The following is a 22,361-nucleotide window of genomic DNA, read 5'->3' as shown; positions in this document are numbered from 1 at the left end:
TCAAACGTCTCATGCTTACACCTACCTACTCGGCGTCCAGCTTTGGCGCACGTCTCCACAATTGCCACATCCGTCCACGTGCCCCTGCTTCACGCACGGCACTGTGCCTCCCTCCGGCAGGCATTTCGCCGATCCGTTTCCTGTTTCACAACCAAGGCATAATCAGTACCCCTTTCCTTCCACGGCGCGCACACGCGCCCACCCACTCCACCACTGAGCCATGCCGGCCAAAAACGCACCTGCAGAGCAGTGGGGCACAGGGCCGCCGTCAGCCCGCGACACATTTCCCTCCTGCCGTGCCCTCCCTCCTGTTTCTACATCCGTGCACCCACCCCGCTGCAAAACCAGTCAGTCTGCTCAGGCGTCAGCACAGAGGCATAATGAAGGGCCTCGGCCCTTCTCCCTTTACTGCCCTCTGTACAGCTTGGCAGATCCCTCAGCACTCCGTGTGCACGTGTGTCTGTGACTCTGTGTGTGTGTGTGTGTGTGTGAGAGAGAGAGATTGAGTGAGTGAGTGAGTGAGTGAGTGAGTGAGTGAGTGAGTGAGAGAGAGAGAGACAGACCCTGCCAGATCCCTCAGCATTCCATGTGTGTTTGTGTCGGTGGGTGAGAGAGACAGAGACAGAGACAGACACAGAGAGACAGACACACACACACACACAAACACACACACACACCCACCCCCACACACCCCCGTGTGCACGTGTGTCTGTGACTCTGTGTGTGTGTGAGATTGAGTGAGAGAGAGAGACAGACCCTGCCAGATCCCTCAGCATTCCATGTGTGTTTGTGTCGGTGGGTGAGAGAGACAGAGACAGAGACAGACACAGAGAGACAGACACACACACACACACAAACACACACACACACCCACCCCCACACACCCCCGTGTGCACGTGTGTCTGTGACTCTGTGTGTGTGTGAGATTGAGTGAGTGAGAGAGAGAGACAGACCGACCCTGCCAGATCCCTCAGCATTCCATGTGTGTTTGTGTCGGTGGGTGAGAGAGACAGAGACAGACACAGAGAGACAGACAGACACACACACACACCCACCCACCCCCATCCACCCTGGTAAAAAAAGGTGGTGGGGGAGCAGGGGAGAAGACACCACTGTGTCCAATGATAGCCTGTGCAGACGCAAAGTCTACAGCTTCTGTGAGATGAAACAAACTCAAGCCACTCAACAATTGTAATTCCACACACATCAAAATAAAGGCACAGAGGTGTGAATGGCTGCACTTCAGCCTTCGGCTTGGAGAGCACACCCATTGTTTCTCCTCAGGCACACCTGTAGCTGACATCTTCCTATTCCCAAGCTTGCCAGGAGGCTTTTCTGCCCGCGGACTTTGGCCACGTCCACAAACCTCGTAACCGGTCTTGAGCGGCGCACGTGGCCTCTGCCTTTGTCGCCCGGTGCAGTCCCATCCGCTCGCTCCCTCCCGGAGAGGGCAGAGCCTCCGAAGGAGACCGTTCAGCTGGATGCGCCAGCCAGCTGGGGCACGCAAAGCCGAGAGGCGCGCTCTCTTTGCCGAGTGCAGGGACGCCCTTGAAGGGCCGAGCGGCCTGCTCCCACTCCCCCTGCAGACTTTTGTGCAGACAGGACAGCGTGACCAGCCTCCCACGACCAGGAGAGCAGTGCAAGTTGAGCCAGCCTCTGAGACCGACCTGGGAGCCAGCCGAGGAAGCCGGCAGCCTTGACGTAGGCAGTGTGCCAGTGACGTAGGCGCCCGTAGGTACGGCCCCACTCCCAGATGATTGGTGGATCACTGGCAGCTTTACATAGCCTCTGACAAGTTGCACTCAGGACGGACCAGGTAGGCAACAGCTGTCCAGCACACCCACCGATCCCAGACAACCTAGGGGAGAGCTGCCAGCGGGCCAGGGCAGCAAGGTCTTTGCCAGGCCTCCTGCTTCAATCTAAACACCAGAGGCTAGGCAGGATGTAGCCGACTCAAGAGGCCGCCTGCATCGCTTCTCGGCCTTTTGGCTAAGATCAAGTGTAGTATCTGTTCTTATCAGTTTAATATCTGATACGTCCCTTATCTGGGGACCATATATTAAATTGATTTTTGGAACAGGGAGATGGAATAGGGGCTTGCTCCGTCCACTCCACGCATCGACCCGGTATTGCAGTGCCTCTGGGAACGGTGCACTCCCCTTCTGGGGAATTTCAAAGTAGCAAAGAAAAGAAAAACGACGAAAGCTCCATCAGGCGGCGGCGGCGGCACAGCAGCACAGACAAGCATGCACGCACATGGAGAGAGAGGAGAGCTGCTTGCTCTACACCTCTCCTGTGTCTGTGTCTGTCTGTCGATACAGCTCACTCACTCACTCACTCACGCAATGTGCAGACAACTCAACAACAGCACGGGCATCATATCTGGGCCGTTTGGCTAAGATCAAGTGCACATCCGGGCTGCAACCAGATCAGGTGCTGCAGGCAAGGCAGCAACTTCATGAGAGATGCCCCTTGGCATTCATTCCTGAAGCAAACTGCTCAACCGGCGCACTCATTCTGATGCCTGCTCACTCGGCTGCTGCCTGCACCAAGCACAGAAGCAGAGTGAAGTGGAGCAGGCCGAAAGACCTTTTCTGTCCCGCCACACTCGCTCCACTTCTCAGGCTCAGGCTTCTCAGCTGCTCCTTGAAGCCAACGGAGGACGCGACGGACGGACGGACGGACGGATGGACGGGCGGGCGAAGGAAGGAAGGAAGGAAGGAAGGAAGGAAGGAAGGAAGGAAGGAACGAACGATATCGAGTCACTGGCTCTGCTGCAATTTCACCAGCAGCCAGCCAGCCTGTCGGACAGGCAGGCTCGTTCAAGTGTGCCAGCAGCCAGGGCACGCGGACGGGAGGGAGGAAGGAAGGAAGGGAGGGAGGCATCCGATGGAGCCCGGCTACAGAGCAACGGGGCGCCGCCGCCGCCGGCACAACAGGGCCCGGTGCTCCTGCACCCTGCATCCTCCCCGCCTGCACCAGACTGCCAAGACTGCTGCTCTCCTGCCCAGACAGACAGACCAGCTACAAGCATCACCACCTAGCCATAGCATCAGCAAAACTCTGCCTACCTGCCCTGCCCTGGCCTGGCCTGGCCTCCTGGCCTCCTCTGATGCGTCTGCCTGCCCCAGGCCCAAAGCCCCGCCCACCGTTCAAGGTAAGGCAGAGGCACAACCCCCCACTCCACCCACTCAGACCTCCCCAATATACATCGGCAGTGCAGTGCATCTCTAGCCTCGCTCAGAATCACGTCCCAAACCCCAAGATCACTCAAACGTCTCATGCTTACACCTACCTACTCGGCGTCCAGCTTTGGCGCACGTCTCCACAATTGCCACATCCGTCCACGTGCCCCTGCTTCACGCACGGCACTGTGCCTCCCTCCGGCAGGCATTTCGCCGATCCGTTTCCTGTTTCACAACCAAGGCATAATCAGTACCCCTTTCCTTCCACGGCGCGCACACGCGCCCACCCACTCCACCACTGAGCCATGCCGGCCAAAAACGCACCTGCAGAGCAGTGGGGCACAGGGCCGCCGTCAGCCCGCGACACATTTCCCTCCTGCCGTGCCCTCCCTCCTGTTTCTACATCCGTGCACCCACCCCGCTGCAAAACCAGTCAGTCTGCTCAGGCGTCAGCACAGAGGCATAATGAAGGGCCTCGGCCCTTCTCCCTTTACTGCCCTCTGTACAGCTTGGCAGATCCCTCAGCACTCCGTGTGCACGTGTGTCTGTGACTCTGTGTGTGTGTGTGTGTGTGTGAGAGAGAGAGATTGAGTGAGTGAGTGAGTGAGTGAGTGAGTGAGTGAGTGAGTGAGAGAGAGAGAGACAGACCCTGCCAGATCCCTCAGCATTCCATGTGTGTTTGTGTCGGTGGGTGAGAGAGACAGAGACAGAGACAGAGAGACAGACAGACACACACACACACACACACACACACCCACCCACCTCCACACACCCCCGTGTGCACGTGTGTCTGTGACTCTGTGTGTGTGTGAGATTGAGTGAGAGAGAGAGACAGACCCTGCCAGATCCCTCAGCATTCCATGTGTGTTTGTGTCGGTGGGTGAGAGAGACAGAGACAGAGACAGACACAGAGAGACAGACACACACACACACACAAACACACACACACACCCACCCCCACACACCCCCGTGTGCACGTGTGTCTGTGACTCTGTGTGTGTGTGAGATTGAGTGAGTGAGAGAGAGAGACAGACCGACCCTGCCAGATCCCTCAGCATTCCATGTGTGTTTGTGTCGGTGGGTGAGAGAGACAGAGACAGACACAGAGAGACAGACAGACACACACACACACCCACCCACCCCCATCCACCCTGGTAAAAAAAGGTGGTGGGGGAGCAGGGGAGAAGACACCACTGTGTCCAATGATAGCCTGTGCAGACGCAAAGTCTACAGCTTCTGTGAGATGAAACAAACTCAAGCCACTCAACAATTGTAATTCCACACACATCAAAATAAAGGCACAGAGGTGTGAATGGCTGCACTTCAGCCTTCGGCTTGGAGAGCACACCCATTGTTTCTCCTCAGGCACACCTGTAGCTGACATCTTCCTATTCCCAAGCTTGCCAGGAGGCTTTTCTGCCCGCGGACTTTGGCCACGTCCACAAACCTCGTAACCGGTCTTGAGCGGCGCACGTGGCCTCTGCCTTTGTCGCCCGGTGCAGTCCCATCCGCTCGCTCCCTCCCGGAGAGGGCAGAGCCTCCGAAGGAGACCGTTCAGCTGGATGCGCCAGCCAGCTGGGGCACGCAAAGCCGAGAGGCGCGCTCTCTTTGCCGAGTGCAGGGACGCCCTTGAAGGGCCGAGCGGCCTGCTCCCACTCCCCCTGCAGACTTTTGTGCAGACAGGACAGCGTGACCAGCCTCCCACGACCAGGAGAGCAGTGCAAGTTGAGCCAGCCTCTGAGACCGACCTGGGAGCCAGCCGAGGAAGCCGGCAGCCTTGACGTAGGCAGTGTGCCAGTGACGTAGGCGCCCGTAGGTACGGCCCCACTCCCAGATGATTGGTGGATCACTGGCAGCTTTACATAGCCTCTGACAAGTTGCACTCAGGACGGACCAGGTAGGCAACAGCTGTCCAGCACACCCACCGATCCCAGACAACCTAGGGGAGAGCTGCCAGCGGGCCAGGGCAGCAAGGTCTTTGCCAGGCCTCCTGCTTCAATCTAAACACCAGAGGCTAGGCAGGATGTAGCCGACTCAAGAGGCCGCCTGCATCGCTTCTCGGCCTTTTGGCTAAGATCAAGTGTAGTATCTGTTCTTATCAGTTTAATATCTGATACGTCCCTTATCTGGGGACCATATATTAAATTGATTTTTGGAACAGGGAGATGGAATAGGGGCTTGCTCCGTCCACTCCACGCATCGACCCGGTATTGCAGTGCCTCTGGGAACGGTGCACTCCCCTTCTGGGGAATTTCAAAGTAGCAAAGAAAAGAAAAACGACGAAAGCTCCATCAGGCGGCGGCGGCGGCACAGCAGCACAGACAAGCATGCACGCACATGGAGAGAGAGGAGAGCTGCTTGCTCTACACCTCTCCTGTGTCTGTGTCTGTCTGTCGATACAGCTCACTCACTCACTCACTCACGCAATGTGCAGACAACTCAACAACAGCACGGGCATCATATCTGGGCCGTTTGGCTAAGATCAAGTGCACATCCGGGCTGCAACCAGATCAGGTGCTGCAGGCAAGGCAGCAACTTCATGAGAGATGCCCCTTGGCATTCATTCCTGAAGCAAACTGCTCAACCGGCGCACTCATTCTGATGCCTGCTCACTCGGCTGCTGCCTGCACCAAGCACAGAAGCAGAGTGAAGTGGAGCAGGCCGAAAGACCTTTTCTGTCCCGCCACACTCGCTCCACTTCTCAGGCTCAGGCTTCTCAGCTGCTCCTTGAAGCCAACGGAGGACGCGACGGACGGACGGACGGACGGATGGACGGGCGGGCGAAGGAAGGAAGGAAGGAAGGAAGGAAGGAAGGAAGGAAGGAACGAACGATATCGAGTCACTGGCTCTGCTGCAATTTCACCAGCAGCCAGCCAGCCTGTCGGACAGGCAGGCTCGTTCAAGTGTGCCAGCAGCCAGGGCACGCGGACGGGAGGGAGGAAGGAAGGAAGGGAGGGAGGCATCCGATGGAGCCCGGCTACAGAGCAACGGGGCGCCGCCGCCGCCGGCACAACAGGGCCCGGTGCTCCTGCACCCTGCATCCTCCCCGCCTGCACCAGACTGCCAAGACTGCTGCTCTCCTGCCCAGACAGACAGACCAGCTACAAGCATCACCACCTAGCCATAGCATCAGCAAAACTCTGCCTACCTGCCCTGCCCTGGCCTGGCCTGGCCTCCTGGCCTCCTCTGATGCGTCTGCCTGCCCCAGGCCCAAAGCCCCGCCCACCGTTCAAGGTAAGGCAGAGGCACAACCCCCCACTCCACCCACTCAGACCTCCCCAATATACATCGGCAGTGCAGTGCATCTCTAGCCTCGCTCAGAATCACGTCCCAAACCCCAAGATCACTCAAACGTCTCATGCTTACACCTACCTACTCGGCGTCCAGCTTTGGCGCACGTCTCCACAATTGCCACATCCGTCCACGTGCCCCTGCTTCACGCACGGCACTGTGCCTCCCTCCGGCAGGCATTTCGCCGATCCGTTTCCTGTTTCACAACCAAGGCATAATCAGTACCCCTTTCCTTCCACGGCGCGCACACGCGCCCACCCACTCCACCACTGAGCCATGCCGGCCAAAAACGCACCTGCAGAGCAGTGGGGCACAGGGCCGCCGTCAGCCCGCGACACATTTCCCTCCTGCCGTGCCCTCCCTCCTGTTTCTACATCCGTGCACCCACCCCGCTGCAAAACCAGTCAGTCTGCTCAGGCGTCAGCACAGAGGCATAATGAAGGGCCTCGGCCCTTCTCCCTTTACTGCCCTCTGTACAGCTTGGCAGATCCCTCAGCACTCCGTGTGCACGTGTGTCTGTGACTCTGTGTGTGTGTGTGTGTGTGTGAGAGAGAGAGATTGAGTGAGTGAGTGAGTGAGTGAGTGAGTGAGTGAGTGAGTGAGAGAGAGAGAGACAGACCCTGCCAGATCCCTCAGCATTCCATGTGTGTTTGTGTCGGTGGGTGAGAGAGACAGAGACAGAGACAGAGAGACAGACAGACACACACACACACACACACACACACCCACCCACCTCCACACACCCCCGTGTGCACGTGTGTCTGTGACTCTGTGTGTGTGTGAGATTGAGTGAGAGAGAGAGACAGACCCTGCCAGATCCCTCAGCATTCCATGTGTGTTTGTGTCGGTGGGTGAGAGAGACAGAGACAGAGACAGACACAGAGAGACAGACACACACACACACACAAACACACACACACACCCACCCCCACACACCCCCGTGTGCACGTGTGTCTGTGACTCTGTGTGTGTGTGAGATTGAGTGAGTGAGAGAGAGAGACAGACCGACCCTGCCAGATCCCTCAGCATTCCATGTGTGTTTGTGTCGGTGGGTGAGAGAGACAGAGACAGACACAGAGAGACAGACAGACACACACACACACCCACCCACCCCCATCCACCCTGGTAAAAAAAGGTGGTGGGGGAGCAGGGGAGAAGACACCACTGTGTCCAATGATAGCCTGTGCAGACGCAAAGTCTACAGCTTCTGTGAGATGAAACAAACTCAAGCCACTCAACAATTGTAATTCCACACACATCAAAATAAAGGCACAGAGGTGTGAATGGCTGCACTTCAGCCTTCGGCTTGGAGAGCACACCCATTGTTTCTCCTCAGGCACACCTGTAGCTGACATCTTCCTATTCCCAAGCTTGCCAGGAGGCTTTTCTGCCCGCGGACTTTGGCCACGTCCACAAACCTCGTAACCGGTCTTGAGCGGCGCACGTGGCCTCTGCCTTTGTCGCCCGGTGCAGTCCCATCCGCTCGCTCCCTCCCGGAGAGGGCAGAGCCTCCGAAGGAGACCGTTCAGCTGGATGCGCCAGCCAGCTGGGGCACGCAAAGCCGAGAGGCGCGCTCTCTTTGCCGAGTGCAGGGACGCCCTTGAAGGGCCGAGCGGCCTGCTCCCACTCCCCCTGCAGACTTTTGTGCAGACAGGACAGCGTGACCAGCCTCCCACGACCAGGAGAGCAGTGCAAGTTGAGCCAGCCTCTGAGACCGACCTGGGAGCCAGCCGAGGAAGCCGGCAGCCTTGACGTAGGCAGTGTGCCAGTGACGTAGGCGCCCGTAGGTACGGCCCCACTCCCAGATGATTGGTGGATCACTGGCAGCTTTACATAGCCTCTGACAAGTTGCACTCAGGACGGACCAGGTAGGCAACAGCTGTCCAGCACACCCACCGATCCCAGACAACCTAGGGGAGAGCTGCCAGCGGGCCAGGGCAGCAAGGTCTTTGCCAGGCCTCCTGCTTCAATCTAAACACCAGAGGCTAGGCAGGATGTAGCCGACTCAAGAGGCCGCCTGCATCGCTTCTCGGCCTTTTGGCTAAGATCAAGTGTAGTATCTGTTCTTATCAGTTTAATATCTGATACGTCCCTTATCTGGGGACCATATATTAAATTGATTTTTGGAACAGGGAGATGGAATAGGGGCTTGCTCCGTCCACTCCACGCATCGACCCGGTATTGCAGTGCCTCTGGGAACGGTGCACTCCCCTTCTGGGGAATTTCAAAGTAGCAAAGAAAAGAAAAACGACGAAAGCTCCATCAGGCGGCGGCGGCGGCACAGCAGCACAGACAAGCATGCACGCACATGGAGAGAGAGGAGAGCTGCTTGCTCTACACCTCTCCTGTGTCTGTGTCTGTCTGTCGATACAGCTCACTCACTCACTCACTCACGCAATGTGCAGACAACTCAACAACAGCACGGGCATCATATCTGGGCCGTTTGGCTAAGATCAAGTGCACATCCGGGCTGCAACCAGATCAGGTGCTGCAGGCAAGGCAGCAACTTCATGAGAGATGCCCCTTGGCATTCATTCCTGAAGCAAACTGCTCAACCGGCGCACTCATTCTGATGCCTGCTCACTCGGCTGCTGCCTGCACCAAGCACAGAAGCAGAGTGAAGTGGAGCAGGCCGAAAGACCTTTTCTGTCCCGCCACACTCGCTCCACTTCTCAGGCTCAGGCTTCTCAGCTGCTCCTTGAAGCCAACGGAGGACGCGACGGACGGACGGACGGACGGATGGACGGGCGGGCGAAGGAAGGAAGGAAGGAAGGAAGGAAGGAAGGAAGGAAGGAACGAACGATATCGAGTCACTGGCTCTGCTGCAATTTCACCAGCAGCCAGCCAGCCTGTCGGACAGGCAGGCTCGTTCAAGTGTGCCAGCAGCCAGGGCACGCGGACGGGAGGGAGGAAGGAAGGAAGGGAGGGAGGCATCCGATGGAGCCCGGCTACAGAGCAACGGGGCGCCGCCGCCGCCGGCACAACAGGGCCCGGTGCTCCTGCACCCTGCATCCTCCCCGCCTGCACCAGACTGCCAAGACTGCTGCTCTCCTGCCCAGACAGACAGACCAGCTACAAGCATCACCACCTAGCCATAGCATCAGCAAAACTCTGCCTACCTGCCCTGCCCTGGCCTGGCCTGGCCTGGCCTCCTGGCCTCCTCTGATGCGTCTGCCTGCCCCAGGCCCAAAGCCCCGCCCACCGTTCAAGGTAAGGCAGAGGCACAACCCCCCACTCCACCCACTCAGACCTCCCCAATATACATCGGCAGTGCAGTGCATCTCTAGCCTCGCTCAGAATCACGTCCCAAACCCCAAGATCACTCAAACGTCTCATGCTTACACCTACCTACTCGGCGTCCAGCTTTGGCGCACGTCTCCACAATTGCCACATCCGTCCACGTGCCCCTGCTTCACGCACGGCACTGTGCCTCCCTCCGGCAGGCATTTCGCCGATCCGTTTCCTGTTTCACAACCAAGGCATAATCAGTACCCCTTTCCTTCCACGGCGCGCACACGCGCCCACCCACTCCACCACTGAGCCATGCCGGCCAAAAACGCACCTGCAGAGCAGTGGGGCACAGGGCCGCCGTCAGCCCGCGACACATTTCCCTCCTGCCGTGCCCTCCCTCCTGTTTCTACATCCGTGCACCCACCCCGCTGCAAAACCAGTCAGTCTGCTCAGGCGTCAGCACAGAGGCATAATGAAGGGCCTCGGCCCTTCTCCCTTTACTGCCCTCTGTACAGCTTGGCAGATCCCTCAGCACTCCGTGTGCACGTGTGTCTGTGACTCTGTGTGTGTGTGTGTGTGTGTGAGAGAGAGAGATTGAGTGAGTGAGTGAGTGAGTGAGTGAGTGAGTGAGTGAGTGAGAGAGAGAGAGACAGACCCTGCCAGATCCCTCAGCATTCCATGTGTGTTTGTGTCGGTGGGTGAGAGAGACAGAGACAGAGACAGAGAGACAGACAGACACACACACACACACACACACACACCCACCCACCTCCACACACCCCCGTGTGCACGTGTGTCTGTGACTCTGTGTGTGTGTGAGATTGAGTGAGAGAGAGAGACAGACCCTGCCAGATCCCTCAGCATTCCATGTGTGTTTGTGTCGGTGGGTGAGAGAGACAGAGACAGAGACAGACACAGAGAGACAGACACACACACACACACAAACACACACACACACCCACCCCCACACACCCCCGTGTGCACGTGTGTCTGTGACTCTGTGTGTGTGTGAGATTGAGTGAGTGAGAGAGAGAGACAGACCGACCCTGCCAGATCCCTCAGCATTCCATGTGTGTTTGTGTCGGTGGGTGAGAGAGACAGAGACAGACACAGAGAGACAGACAGACACACACACACACCCACCCACCCCCATCCACCCTGGTAAAAAAAGGTGGTGGGGGAGCAGGGGAGAAGACACCACTGTGTCCAATGATAGCCTGTGCAGACGCAAAGTCTACAGCTTCTGTGAGATGAAACAAACTCAAGCCACTCAACAATTGTAATTCCACACACATCAAAATAAAGGCACAGAGGTGTGAATGGCTGCACTTCAGCCTTCGGCTTGGAGAGCACACCCATTGTTTCTCCTCAGGCACACCTGTAGCTGACATCTTCCTATTCCCAAGCTTGCCAGGAGGCTTTTCTGCCCGCGGACTTTGGCCACGTCCACAAACCTCGTAACCGGTCTTGAGCGGCGCACGTGGCCTCTGCCTTTGTCGCCCGGTGCAGTCCCATCCGCTCGCTCCCTCCCGGAGAGGGCAGAGCCTCCGAAGGAGACCGTTCAGCTGGATGCGCCAGCCAGCTGGGGCACGCAAAGCCGAGAGGCGCGCTCTCTTTGCCGAGTGCAGGGACGCCCTTGAAGGGCCGAGCGGCCTGCTCCCACTCCCCCTGCAGACTTTTGTGCAGACAGGACAGCGTGACCAGCCTCCCACGACCAGGAGAGCAGTGCAAGTTGAGCCAGCCTCTGAGACCGACCTGGGAGCCAGCCGAGGAAGCCGGCAGCCTTGACGTAGGCAGTGTGCCAGTGACGTAGGCGCCCGTAGGTACGGCCCCACTCCCAGATGATTGGTGGATCACTGGCAGCTTTACATAGCCTCTGACAAGTTGCACTCAGGACGGACCAGGTAGGCAACAGCTGTCCAGCACACCCACCGATCCCAGACAACCTAGGGGAGAGCTGCCAGCGGGCCAGGGCAGCAAGGTCTTTGCCAGGCCTCCTGCTTCAATCTAAACACCAGAGGCTAGGCAGGATGTAGCCGACTCAAGAGGCCGCCTGCATCGCTTCTCGGCCTTTTGGCTAAGATCAAGTGTAGTATCTGTTCTTATCAGTTTAATATCTGATACGTCCCTTATCTGGGGACCATATATTAAATTGATTTTTGGAACAGGGAGATGGAATAGGGGCTTGCTCCGTCCACTCCACGCATCGACCCGGTATTGCAGTGCCTCTGGGAACGGTGCACTCCCCTTCTGGGGAATTTCAAAGTAGCAAAGAAAAGAAAAACGACGAAAGCTCCATCAGGCGGCGGCGGCGGCACAGCAGCACAGACAAGCATGCACGCACATGGAGAGAGAGGAGAGCTGCTTGCTCTACACCTCTCCTGTGTCTGTGTCTGTCTGTCGATACAGCTCACTCACTCACTCACTCACGCAATGTGCAGACAACTCAACAACAGCACGGGCATCATATCTGGGCCGTTTGGCTAAGATCAAGTGCACATCCGGGCTGCAACCAGATCAGGTGCTGCAGGCAAGGCAGCAACTTCATGAGAGATGCCCCTTGGCATTCATTCCTGAAGCAAACTGCTCAACCGGCGCACTCATTCTGATGCCTGCTCACTCGGCTGCTGCCTGCACCAAGCACAGAAGCAGAGTGAAGTGGAGCAGGCCGAAAGACCTTTTCTGTCCCGCCACACTCGCTCCACTTCTCAGGCTCAGGCTTCTCAGCTGCTCCTTGAAGCCAACGGAGGACGCGACGGACGGACGGACGGACGGATGGACGGGCGGGCGAAGGAAGGAAGGAAGGAAGGAAGGAAGGAAGGAAGGAAGGAACGAACGATATCGAGTCACTGGCTCTGCTGCAATTTCACCAGCAGCCAGCCAGCCTGTCGGACAGGCAGGCTCGTTCAAGTGTGCCAGCAGCCAGGGCACGCGGACGGGAGGGAGGAAGGAAGGAAGGGAGGGAGGCATCCGATGGAGCCCGGCTACAGAGCAACGGGGCGCCGCCGCCGCCGGCACAACAGGGCCCGGTGCTCCTGCACCCTGCATCCTCCCCGCCTGCACCAGACTGCCAAGACTGCTGCTCTCCTGCCCAGACAGACAGACCAGCTACAAGCATCACCACCTAGCCATAGCATCAGCAAAACTCTGCCTACCTGCCCTGCCCTGGCCTGGCCTGGCCTCCTGGCCTCCTCTGATGCGTCTGCCTGCCCCAGGCCCAAAGCCCCGCCCACCGTTCAAGGTAAGGCAGAGGCACAACCCCCCACTCCACCCACTCAGACCTCCCCAATATACATCGGCAGTGCAGTGCATCTCTAGCCTCGCTCAGAATCACGTCCCAAACCCCAAGATCACTCAAACGTCTCATGCTTACACCTACCTACTCGGCGTCCAGCTTTGGCGCACGTCTCCACAATTGCCACATCCGTCCACGTGCCCCTGCTTCACGCACGGCACTGTGCCTCCCTCCGGCAGGCATTTCGCCGATCCGTTTCCTGTTTCACAACCAAGGCATAATCAGTACCCCTTTCCTTCCACGGCGCGCACACGCGCCCACCCACTCCACCACTGAGCCATGCCGGCCAAAAACGCACCTGCAGAGCAGTGGGGCACAGGGCCGCCGTCAGCCCGCGACACATTTCCCTCCTGCCGTGCCCTCCCTCCTGTTTCTACATCCGTGCACCCACCCCGCTGCAAAACCAGTCAGTCTGCTCAGGCGTCAGCACAGAGGCATAATGAAGGGCCTCGGCCCTTCTCCCTTTACTGCCCTCTGTACAGCTTGGCAGATCCCTCAGCACTCCGTGTGCACGTGTGTCTGTGACTCTGTGTGTGTGTGTGTGTGTGTGAGAGAGAGAGATTGAGTGAGTGAGTGAGTGAGTGAGTGAGTGAGTGAGTGAGTGAGAGAGAGAGAGACAGACCCTGCCAGATCCCTCAGCATTCCATGTGTGTTTGTGTCGGTGGGTGAGAGAGACAGAGACAGAGACAGAGAGACAGACAGACACACACACACACACACACACACACACCCACCCACCTCCACACACCCCCGTGTGCACGTGTGTCTGTGACTCTGTGTGTGTGTGAGATTGAGTGAGAGAGAGAGACAGACCCTGCCAGATCCCTCAGCATTCCATGTGTGTTTGTGTCGGTGGGTGAGAGAGACAGAGACAGAGACAGACACAGAGAGACAGACACACACACACACACAAACACACACACACACCCACCCCCACACACCCCCGTGTGCACGTGTGTCTGTGACTCTGTGTGTGTGTGAGATTGAGTGAGTGAGAGAGAGAGACAGACCGACCCTGCCAGATCCCTCAGCATTCCATGTGTGTTTGTGTCGGTGGGTGAGAGAGACAGAGACAGACACAGAGAGACAGACAGACACACACACACACCCACCCACCCCCATCCACCCTGGTAAAAAAAGGTGGTGGGGGAGCAGGGGAGAAGACACCACTGTGTCCAATGATAGCCTGTGCAGACGCAAAGTCTACAGCTTCTGTGAGATGAAACAAACTCAAGCCACTCAACAATTGTAATTCCACACACATCAAAATAAAGGCACAGAGGTGTGAATGGCTGCACTTCAGCCTTCGGCTTGGAGAGCACACCCATTGTTTCTCCTCAGGCACACCTGTAGCTGACATCTTCCTATTCCCAAGCTTGCCAGGAGGCTTTTCTGCCCGCGGACTTTGGCCACGTCCACAAACCTCGTAACCGGTCTTGAGCGGCGCACGTGGCCTCTGCCTTTGTCGCCCGGTGCAGTCCCATCCGCTCGCTCCCTCCCGGAGAGGGCAGAGCCTCCGAAGGAGACCGTTCAGCTGGATGCGCCAGCCAGCTGGGGCACGCAAAGCCGAGAGGCGCGCTCTCTTTGCCGAGTGCAGGGACGCCCTTGAAGGGCCGAGCGGCCTGCTCCCACTCCCCCTGCAGACTTTTGTGCAGACAGGACAGCGTGACCAGCCTCCCACGACCAGGAGAGCAGTGCAAGTTGAGCCAGCCTCTGAGACCGACCTGGGAGCCAGCCGAGGAAGCCGGCAGCCTTGACGTAGGCAGTGTGCCAGTGACGTAGGCGCCCGTAGGTACGGCCCCACTCCCAGATGATTGGTGGATCACTGGCAGCTTTACATAGCCTCTGACAAGTTGCACTCAGGACGGACCAGGTAGGCAACAGCTGTCCAGCACACCCACCGATCCCAGACAACCTAGGGGAGAGCTGCCAGCGGGCCAGGGCAGCAAGGTCTTTGCCAGGCCTCCTGCTTCAATCTAAACACCAGAGGCTAGGCAGGATGTAGCCGACTCAAGAGGCCGCCTGCATCGCTTCTCGGCCTTTTGGCTAAGATCAAGTGTAGTATCTGTTCTTATCAGTTTAATATCTGATACGTCCCTTATCTGGGGACCATATATTAAATTGATTTTTGGAACAGGGAGATGGAATAGGGGCTTGCTCCGTCCACTCCACGCATCGACCCGGTATTGCAGTGCCTCTGGGAACGGTGCACTCCCCTTCTGGGGAATTTCAAAGTAGCAAAGAAAAGAAAAACGACGAAAGCTCCATCAGGCGGCGGCGGCGGCACAGCAGCACAGACAAGCATGCACGCACATGGAGAGAGAGGAGAGCTGCTTGCTCTACACCTCTCCTGTGTCTGTGTCTGTCTGTCGATACAGCTCACTCACTCACTCACTCACGCAATGTGCAGACAACTCAACAACAGCACGGGCATCATATCTGGGCCGTTTGGCTAAGATCAAGTGCACATCCGGGCTGCAACCAGATCAGGTGCTGCAGGCAAGGCAGCAACTTCATGAGAGATGCCCCTTGGCATTCATTCCTGAAGCAAACTGCTCAACCGGCGCACTCATTCTGATGCCTGCTCACTCGGCTGCTGCCTGCACCAAGCACAGAAGCAGAGTGAAGTGGAGCAGGCCGAAAGACCTTTTCTGTCCCGCCACACTCGCTCCACTTCTCAGGCTCAGGCTTCTCAGCTGCTCCTTGAAGCCAACGGAGGACGCGACGGACGGACGGACGGACGGATGGACGGGCGGGCGAAGGAAGGAAGGAAGGAAGGAAGGAAGGAAGGAAGGAAGGAACGAACGATATCGAGTCACTGGCTCTGCTGCAATTTCACCAGCAGCCAGCCAGCCTGTCGGACAGGCAGGCTCGTTCAAGTGTGCCAGCAGCCAGGGCACGCGGACGGGAGGGAGGAAGGAAGGAAGGGAGGGAGGCATCCGATGGAGCCCGGCTACAGAGCAACGGGGCGCCGCCGCCGCCGGCACAACAGGGCCCGGTGCTCCTGCACCCTGCATCCTCCCCGCCTGCACCAGACTGCCAAGACTGCTGCTCTCCTGCCCAGACAGACAGACCAGCTACAAGCATCACCACCTAGCCATAGCATCAGCAAAACTCTGCCTACCTGCCCTGCCCTGGCCTGGCCTGGCCTCCTGGCCTCCTCTGATGCGTCTGCCTGCCCCAGGCCCAAAGCCCCGCCCACCGTTCAAGGTAAGGCAGAGGCACAACCCCCCACTCCACCCACTCAGACCTCCCCAATATACATCGGCAGTGCAGTGCATCTCTAGCCTCGCTCAGAATCACGTCCCAAACCCCAAGATCACTCAAACGTCTCATGCTTACACCTACCTACTCGGCGTCCAGCTTTGGCGCACGTCTCCACAATTGCCACATCCGTCCACGTGCCCCTGCTTCACGCACGGCACTGTGCCTCCCTCCGGCAGGCATTTCGCCGATCCGTTTCCTGTTTCACAACCAAGGCATAATCAGTACCCCTTTCCTTCCACGGCGCGCACACGCGCCCACCCACTCCACCACTGAGCCATGCCGGCCAAAAACGCACCTGCAGAGCAGTGGGGCACAGGGCCGCCGTCAGCCCGCGACACATTTCCCTCCTGCCGTGCCCTCCCTCCTGTTTCTACATCCGTGCACCCACCCCGCTGCAAAACCAGTCAGTCTGCTCAGGCGTCAGCACAGAGGCATAATGAAGGGCCTCGGCCCTTCTCCCTTTACTGCCCTCTGTACAGCTTGGCAGATCCCTCAGCACTCCGTGTGCACGTGTGTCTGTGACTCTGTGTGTGTGTGTGTGTGTGTGAGAGAGAGAGATTGAGTGAGTGAGTGAGTGAGTGAGTGAGTGAGAGAGAGAGAGACAGACCCTGCCAGATCCCTCAGCATTCCATGTGTGTTTGTGTCGGTGGGTGAGAGAGACAGAGACAGAGACAGAGAGACAGACAGACACACACACACACACACACACACACCCACCCACCTCCACACACCCCCGTGTGCACGTGTGTCTGTGACTCTGTGTGTGTGTGAGATTGAGTGAGAGAGAGAGACAGACCCTGCCAGATCCCTCAGCATTCCATGTGTGTTTGTGTCGGTGGGTGAGAGAGACAGAGACAGAGACAGACACAGAGAGACAGACACACACACACACACAAACACACACACACACCCACCCCCACACACCCCCGTGTGCACGTGTGTCTGTGACTCTGTGTGTGTGTGAGATTGAGTGAGTGAGAGAGAGAGACAGACCGACCCTGCCAGATCCCTCAGCATTCCATGTGTGTTTGTGTCGGTGGGTGAGAGAGACAGAGACAGACACAGAGAGACAGACAGACACACACACACACCCACCCACCCCCATCCACCCTGGTAAAAAAAGGTGGTGGGGGAGCAGGGGAGAAGACACCACTGTGTCCAATGATAGCCTGTGCAGACGCAAAGTCTACAGCTTCTGTGAGATGAAACAAACTCAAGCCACTCAACAATTGTAATTCCACACACATCAAAATAAAGGCACAGAGGTGTGAATGGCTGCACTTCAGCCTTCGGCTTGGAGAGCACACCCATTGTTTCTCCTCAGGCACACCTGTAGCTGACATCTTCCTATTCCCAAGCTTGCCAGGAGGCTTTTCTGCCCGCGGACTTTGGCCACGTCCACAAACCTCGTAACCGGTCTTGAGCGGCGCACGTGGCCTCTGCCTTTGTCGCCCGGTGCAGTCCCATCCGCTCGCTCCCTCCCGGAGAGGGCAGAGCCTCCGAAGGAGACCGTTCAGCTGGATGCGCCAGCCAGCTGGGGCACGCAAAGCCGAGAGGCGCGCTCTCTTTGCCGAGTGCAGGGACGCCCTTGAAGGGCCGAGCGGCCTGCTCCCACTCCCCCTGCAGACTTTTGTGCAGACAGGACAGCGTGACCAGCCTCCCACGACCAGGAGAGCAGTGCAAGTTGAGCCAGCCTCTGAGACCGACCTGGGAGCCAGCCGAGGAAGCCGGCAGCCTTGACGTAGGCAGTGTGCCAGTGACGTAGGCGCCCGTAGGTACGGCCCCACTCCCAGATGATTGGTGGATCACTGGCAGCTTTACATAGCCTCTGACAAGTTGCACTCAGGACGGACCAGGTAGGCAACAGCTGTCCAGCACACCCACCGATCCCAGACAACCTAGGGGAGAGCTGCCAGCGGGCCAGGGCAGCAAGGTCTTTGCCAGGCCTCCTGCTTCAATCTAAACACCAGAGGCTAGGCAGGATGTAGCCGACTCAAGAGGCCGCCTGCATCGCTTCTCGGCCTTTTGGCTAAGATCAAGTGTAGTATCTGTTCTTATCAGTTTAATATCTGATACGTCCCTTATCTGGGGACCATATATTAAATTGATTTTTGGAACAGGGAGATGGAATAGGGGCTTGCTCCGTCCACTCCACGCATCGACCCGGTATTGCAGTGCCTCTGGGAACGGTGCACTCCCCTTCTGGGGAATTTCAAAGTAGCAAAGAAAAGAAAAACGACGAAAGCTCCATCAGGCGGCGGCGGCGGCACAGCAGCACAGACAAGCATGCACGCACATGGAGAGAGAGGAGAGCTGCTTGCTCTACACCTCTCCTGTGTCTGTGTCTGTCTGTCGATACAGCTCACTCACTCACTCACTCACGCAATGTGCAGACAACTCAACAACAGCACGGGCATCATATCTGGGCCGTTTGGCTAAGATCAAGTGCACATCCGGGCTGCAACCAGATCAGGTGCTGCAGGCAAGGCAGCAACTTCATGAGAGATGCCCCTTGGCATTCATTCCTGAAGCAAACTGCTCAACCGGCGCACTCATTCTGATGCCTGCTCACTCGGCTGCTGCCTGCACCAAGCACAGAAGCAGAGTGAAGTGGAGCAGGCCGAAAGACCTTTTCTGTCCCGCCACACTCGCTCCACTTCTCAGGCTCAGGCTTCTCAGCTGCTCCTTGAAGCCAACGGAGGACGCGACGGACGGACGGACGGACGGATGGACGGGCGGGCGAAGGAAGGAAGGAAGGAAGGAAGGAAGGAAGGAAGGAAGGAACGAACGATATCGAGTCACTGGCTCTGCTGCAATTTCACCAGCAGCCAGCCAGCCTGTCGGACAGGCAGGCTCGTTCAAGTGTGCCAGCAGCCAGGGCACGCGGACGGGAGGGAGGAAGGAAGGAAGGGAGGGAGGCATCCGATGGAGCCCGGCTACAGAGCAACGGGGCGCCGCCGCCGCCGGCACAACAGGGCCCGGTGCTCCTGCACCCTGCATCCTCCCCGCCTGCACCAGACTGCCAAGACTGCTGCTCTCCTGCCCAGACAGACAGACCAGCTACAAGCATCACCACCTAGCCATAGCATCAGCAAAACTCTGCCTACCTGCCCTGCCCTGGCCTGGCCTGGCCTCCTGGCCTCCTCTGATGCGTCTGCCTGCCCCAGGCCCAAAGCCCCGCCCACCGTTCAAGGTAAGGCAGAGGCACAACCCCCCACTCCACCCACTCAGACCTCCCCAATATACATCGGCAGTGCAGTGCATCTCTAGCCTCGCTCAGAATCACGTCCCAAACCCCAAGATCACTCAAACGTCTCATGCTTACACCTACCTACTCGGCGTCCAGCTTTGGCGCACGTCTCCACAATTGCCACATCCGTCCACGTGCCCCTGCTTCACGCACAGCACTGTGCCTCCCTCCGGCAGGCATTTCGCCGATCCGTTTCCTGTTTCACAACCAAGGCATAATCAGTACCCCTTTCCTTCCACGGCGCGCACACGCGCCCACCCACTCCACCACTGAGCCATGCCGGCCAAAAACGCACCTGCAGAGCAGTGGGGCACAGGGCCGCCGTCAGCCCGCGACACATTTCCCTCCTGCCGTGCCCTCCCTCCTGTTTCTACATCCGTGCACCCACCCCGCTGCAAAACCAGTCAGTCTGCTCAGGCGTCAGCACAGAGGCATAATGAAGGGCCTCGGCCCTTCTCCCTTTACTGCCCTCTGTACAGCTTGGCAGATCCCTCAGCACTCCGTGTGCACGTGTGTCTGTGACTCTGTGTGTGTGTGTGTGTGTGTGAGAGAGAGAGATTGAGTGAGTGAGTGAGTGAGTGAGTGAGTGAGTGAGTGAGTGAGAGAGAGAGAGACAGACCCTGCCAGATCCCTCAGCATTCCATGTGTGTTTGTGTCGGTGGGTGAGAGAGACAGAGACAGAGACAGAGAGACAGACAGACACACACACACACACACACACACACCCACCCACCTCCACACACCCCCGTGTGCACGTGTGTCTGTGACTCTGTGTGTGTGTGAGATTGAGTGAGAGAGAGAGACAGACCCTGCCAGATCCCTCAGCATTCCATGTGTGTTTGTGTCGGTGGGTGAGAGAGACAGAGACAGAGACAGACACAGAGAGACAGACACACACACACACACAAACACACACACACACCCACCCCCACACACCCCCGTGTGCACGTGTGTCTGTGACTCTGTGTGTGTGTGAGATTGAGTGAGTGAGAGAGAGAGACAGACCGACCCTGCCAGATCCCTCAGCATTCCATGTGTGTTTGTGTCGGTGGGTGAGAGAGACAGAGACAGACACAGAGAGACAGACAGACACACACACACACCCACCCACCCCCATCCACCCTGGTAAAAAAAGGTGGTGGGGGAGCAGGGGAGAAGACACCACTGTGTCCAATGATAGCCTGTGCAGACGCAAAGTCTACAGCTTCTGTGAGATGAAACAAACTCAAGCCACTCAACAATTGTAATTCCACACACATCAAAATAAAGGCACAGAGGTGTGAATGGCTGCACTTCAGCCTTCGGCTTGGAGAGCACACCCATTGTTTCTCCTCAGGCACACCTGTAGCTGACATCTTCCTATTCCCAAGCTTGCCAGGAGGCTTTTCTGCCCGCGGACTTTGGCCACGTCCACAAACCTCGTAACCGGTCTTGAGCGGCGCACGTGGCCTCTGCCTTTGTCGCCCGGTGCAGTCCCATCCGCTCGCTCCCTCCCGGAGAGGGCAGAGCCTCCGAAGGAGACCGTTCAGCTGGATGCGCCAGCCAGCTGGGGCACGCAAAGCCGAGAGGCGCGCTCTCTTTGCCGAGTGCAGGGACGCCCTTGAAGGGCCGAGCGGCCTGCTCCCACTCCCCCTGCAGACTTTTGTGCAGACAGGACAGCGTGACCAGCCTCCCACGACCAGGAGAGCAGTGCAAGTTGAGCCAGCCTCTGAGACCGACCTGGGAGCCAGCCGAGGAAGCCGGCAGCCTTGACGTAGGCAGTGTGCCAGTGACGTAGGCGCCCGTAGGTACGGCCCCACTCCCAGATGATTGGTGGATCACTGGCAGCTTTACATAGCCTCTGACAAGTTGCACTCAGGACGGACCAGGTAGGCAACAGCTGTCCAGCACACCCACCGATCCCAGACAACCTAGGGGAGAGCTGCCAGCGGGCCAGGGCAGCAAGGTCTTTGCCAGGCCTCCTGCTTCAATCTAAACACCAGAGGCTAGGCAGGATGTAGCCGACTCAAGAGGCCGCCTGCATCGCTTCTCGGCCTTTTGGCTAAGATCAAGTGTAGTATCTGTTCTTATCAGTTTAATATCTGATACGTCCCTTATCTGGGGACCATATATTAAATTGATTTTTGGAACAGGGAGATGGAATAGGGGCTTGCTCCGTCCACTCCACGCATCGACCCGGTATTGCAGTGCCTCTGGGAACGGTGCACTCCCCTTCTGGGGAATTTCAAAGTAGCAAAGAAAAGAAAAACGACGAAAGCTCCATCAGGCGGCGGCGGCGGCACAGCAGCACAGACAAGCATGCACGCACATGGAGAGAGAGGAGAGCTGCTTGCTCTACACCTCTCCTGTGTCTGTGTCTGTCTGTCGATACAGCTCACTCACTCACTCACTCACGCAATGTGCAGACAACTCAACAACAGCACGGGCATCATATCTGGGCCGTTTGGCTAAGATCAAGTGCACATCCGGGCTGCAACCAGATCAGGTGCTGCAGGCAAGGCAGCAACTTCATGAGAGATGCCCCTTGGCATTCATTCCTGAAGCAAACTGCTCAACCGGCGCACTCATTCTGATGCCTGCTCACTCGGCTGCTGCCTGCACCAAGCACAGAAGCAGAGTGAAGTGGAGCAGGCCGAAAGACCTTTTCTGTCCCGCCACACTCGCTCCACTTCTCAGGCTCAGGCTTCTCAGCTGCTCCTTGAAGCCAACGGAGGACGCGACGGACGGACGGACGGACGGATGGACGGGCGGGCGAAGGAAGGAAGGAAGGAAGGAAGGAAGGAAGGAAGGAAGGAACGAACGATATCGAGTCACTGGCTCTGCTGCAATTTCACCAGCAGCC

At 57.8% G+C, this 22,361-nt stretch overlaps 7 non-coding genes across 7 annotated transcripts; all 7 read left to right on the top strand.

Annotated features, from left to right (window-relative positions):
* Positions 1 to 1,969: 1,969 nt before the first annotated feature.
* Positions 1,970 to 2,160, top strand: LOC140192215 (U2 spliceosomal RNA). Its single transcript, XR_011884151.1, has one exon. It is a non-coding gene; the product is annotated as a U2 spliceosomal RNA (small nuclear RNA).
* Positions 2,161 to 5,235: 3,075 nt separating this feature from the next.
* LOC140192213 (U2 spliceosomal RNA) lies at positions 5,236 to 5,426 on the top strand. The gene has a single exon (XR_011884149.1). It is a non-coding gene; the product is annotated as a U2 spliceosomal RNA (small nuclear RNA).
* Positions 5,427 to 8,497: 3,071 nt separating this feature from the next.
* On the top strand, positions 8,498 to 8,688 carry LOC140192212 (U2 spliceosomal RNA). The gene has a single exon (XR_011884148.1). It is a non-coding gene; the product is annotated as a U2 spliceosomal RNA (small nuclear RNA).
* Positions 8,689 to 11,764: 3,076 nt separating this feature from the next.
* LOC140192211 (U2 spliceosomal RNA) lies at positions 11,765 to 11,955 on the top strand. The gene has a single exon (XR_011884147.1). It is a non-coding gene; the product is annotated as a U2 spliceosomal RNA (small nuclear RNA).
* Positions 11,956 to 15,028: 3,073 nt separating this feature from the next.
* LOC140192210 (U2 spliceosomal RNA) lies at positions 15,029 to 15,219 on the top strand. Its single transcript, XR_011884146.1, has one exon. It is a non-coding gene; the product is annotated as a U2 spliceosomal RNA (small nuclear RNA).
* A 3,059-nt stretch (positions 15,220 to 18,278) lies between these two features.
* LOC140192209 (U2 spliceosomal RNA) lies at positions 18,279 to 18,469 on the top strand. The gene has a single exon (XR_011884145.1). It is a non-coding gene; the product is annotated as a U2 spliceosomal RNA (small nuclear RNA).
* Positions 18,470 to 21,540: 3,071 nt separating this feature from the next.
* On the top strand, positions 21,541 to 21,731 carry LOC140192201 (U2 spliceosomal RNA). The gene has a single exon (XR_011884144.1). It is a non-coding gene; the product is annotated as a U2 spliceosomal RNA (small nuclear RNA).
* The last annotated feature ends 630 nt before the right edge of the window (positions 21,732 to 22,361 follow it).

Source organism: Mobula birostris, assembly GCF_030028105.1.
Source record: "Mobula birostris isolate sMobBir1 chromosome 11 unlocalized genomic scaffold, sMobBir1.hap1 SUPER_11_unloc_2, whole genome shotgun sequence".
NCBI classification, from domain to species: domain Eukaryota; kingdom Metazoa; phylum Chordata; class Chondrichthyes; order Myliobatiformes; family Myliobatidae; genus Mobula; species Mobula birostris.
The sequence above is the reverse complement of the archived record's forward strand: the minus strand, read 5'-3'. Positions and strand labels throughout refer to the sequence as shown.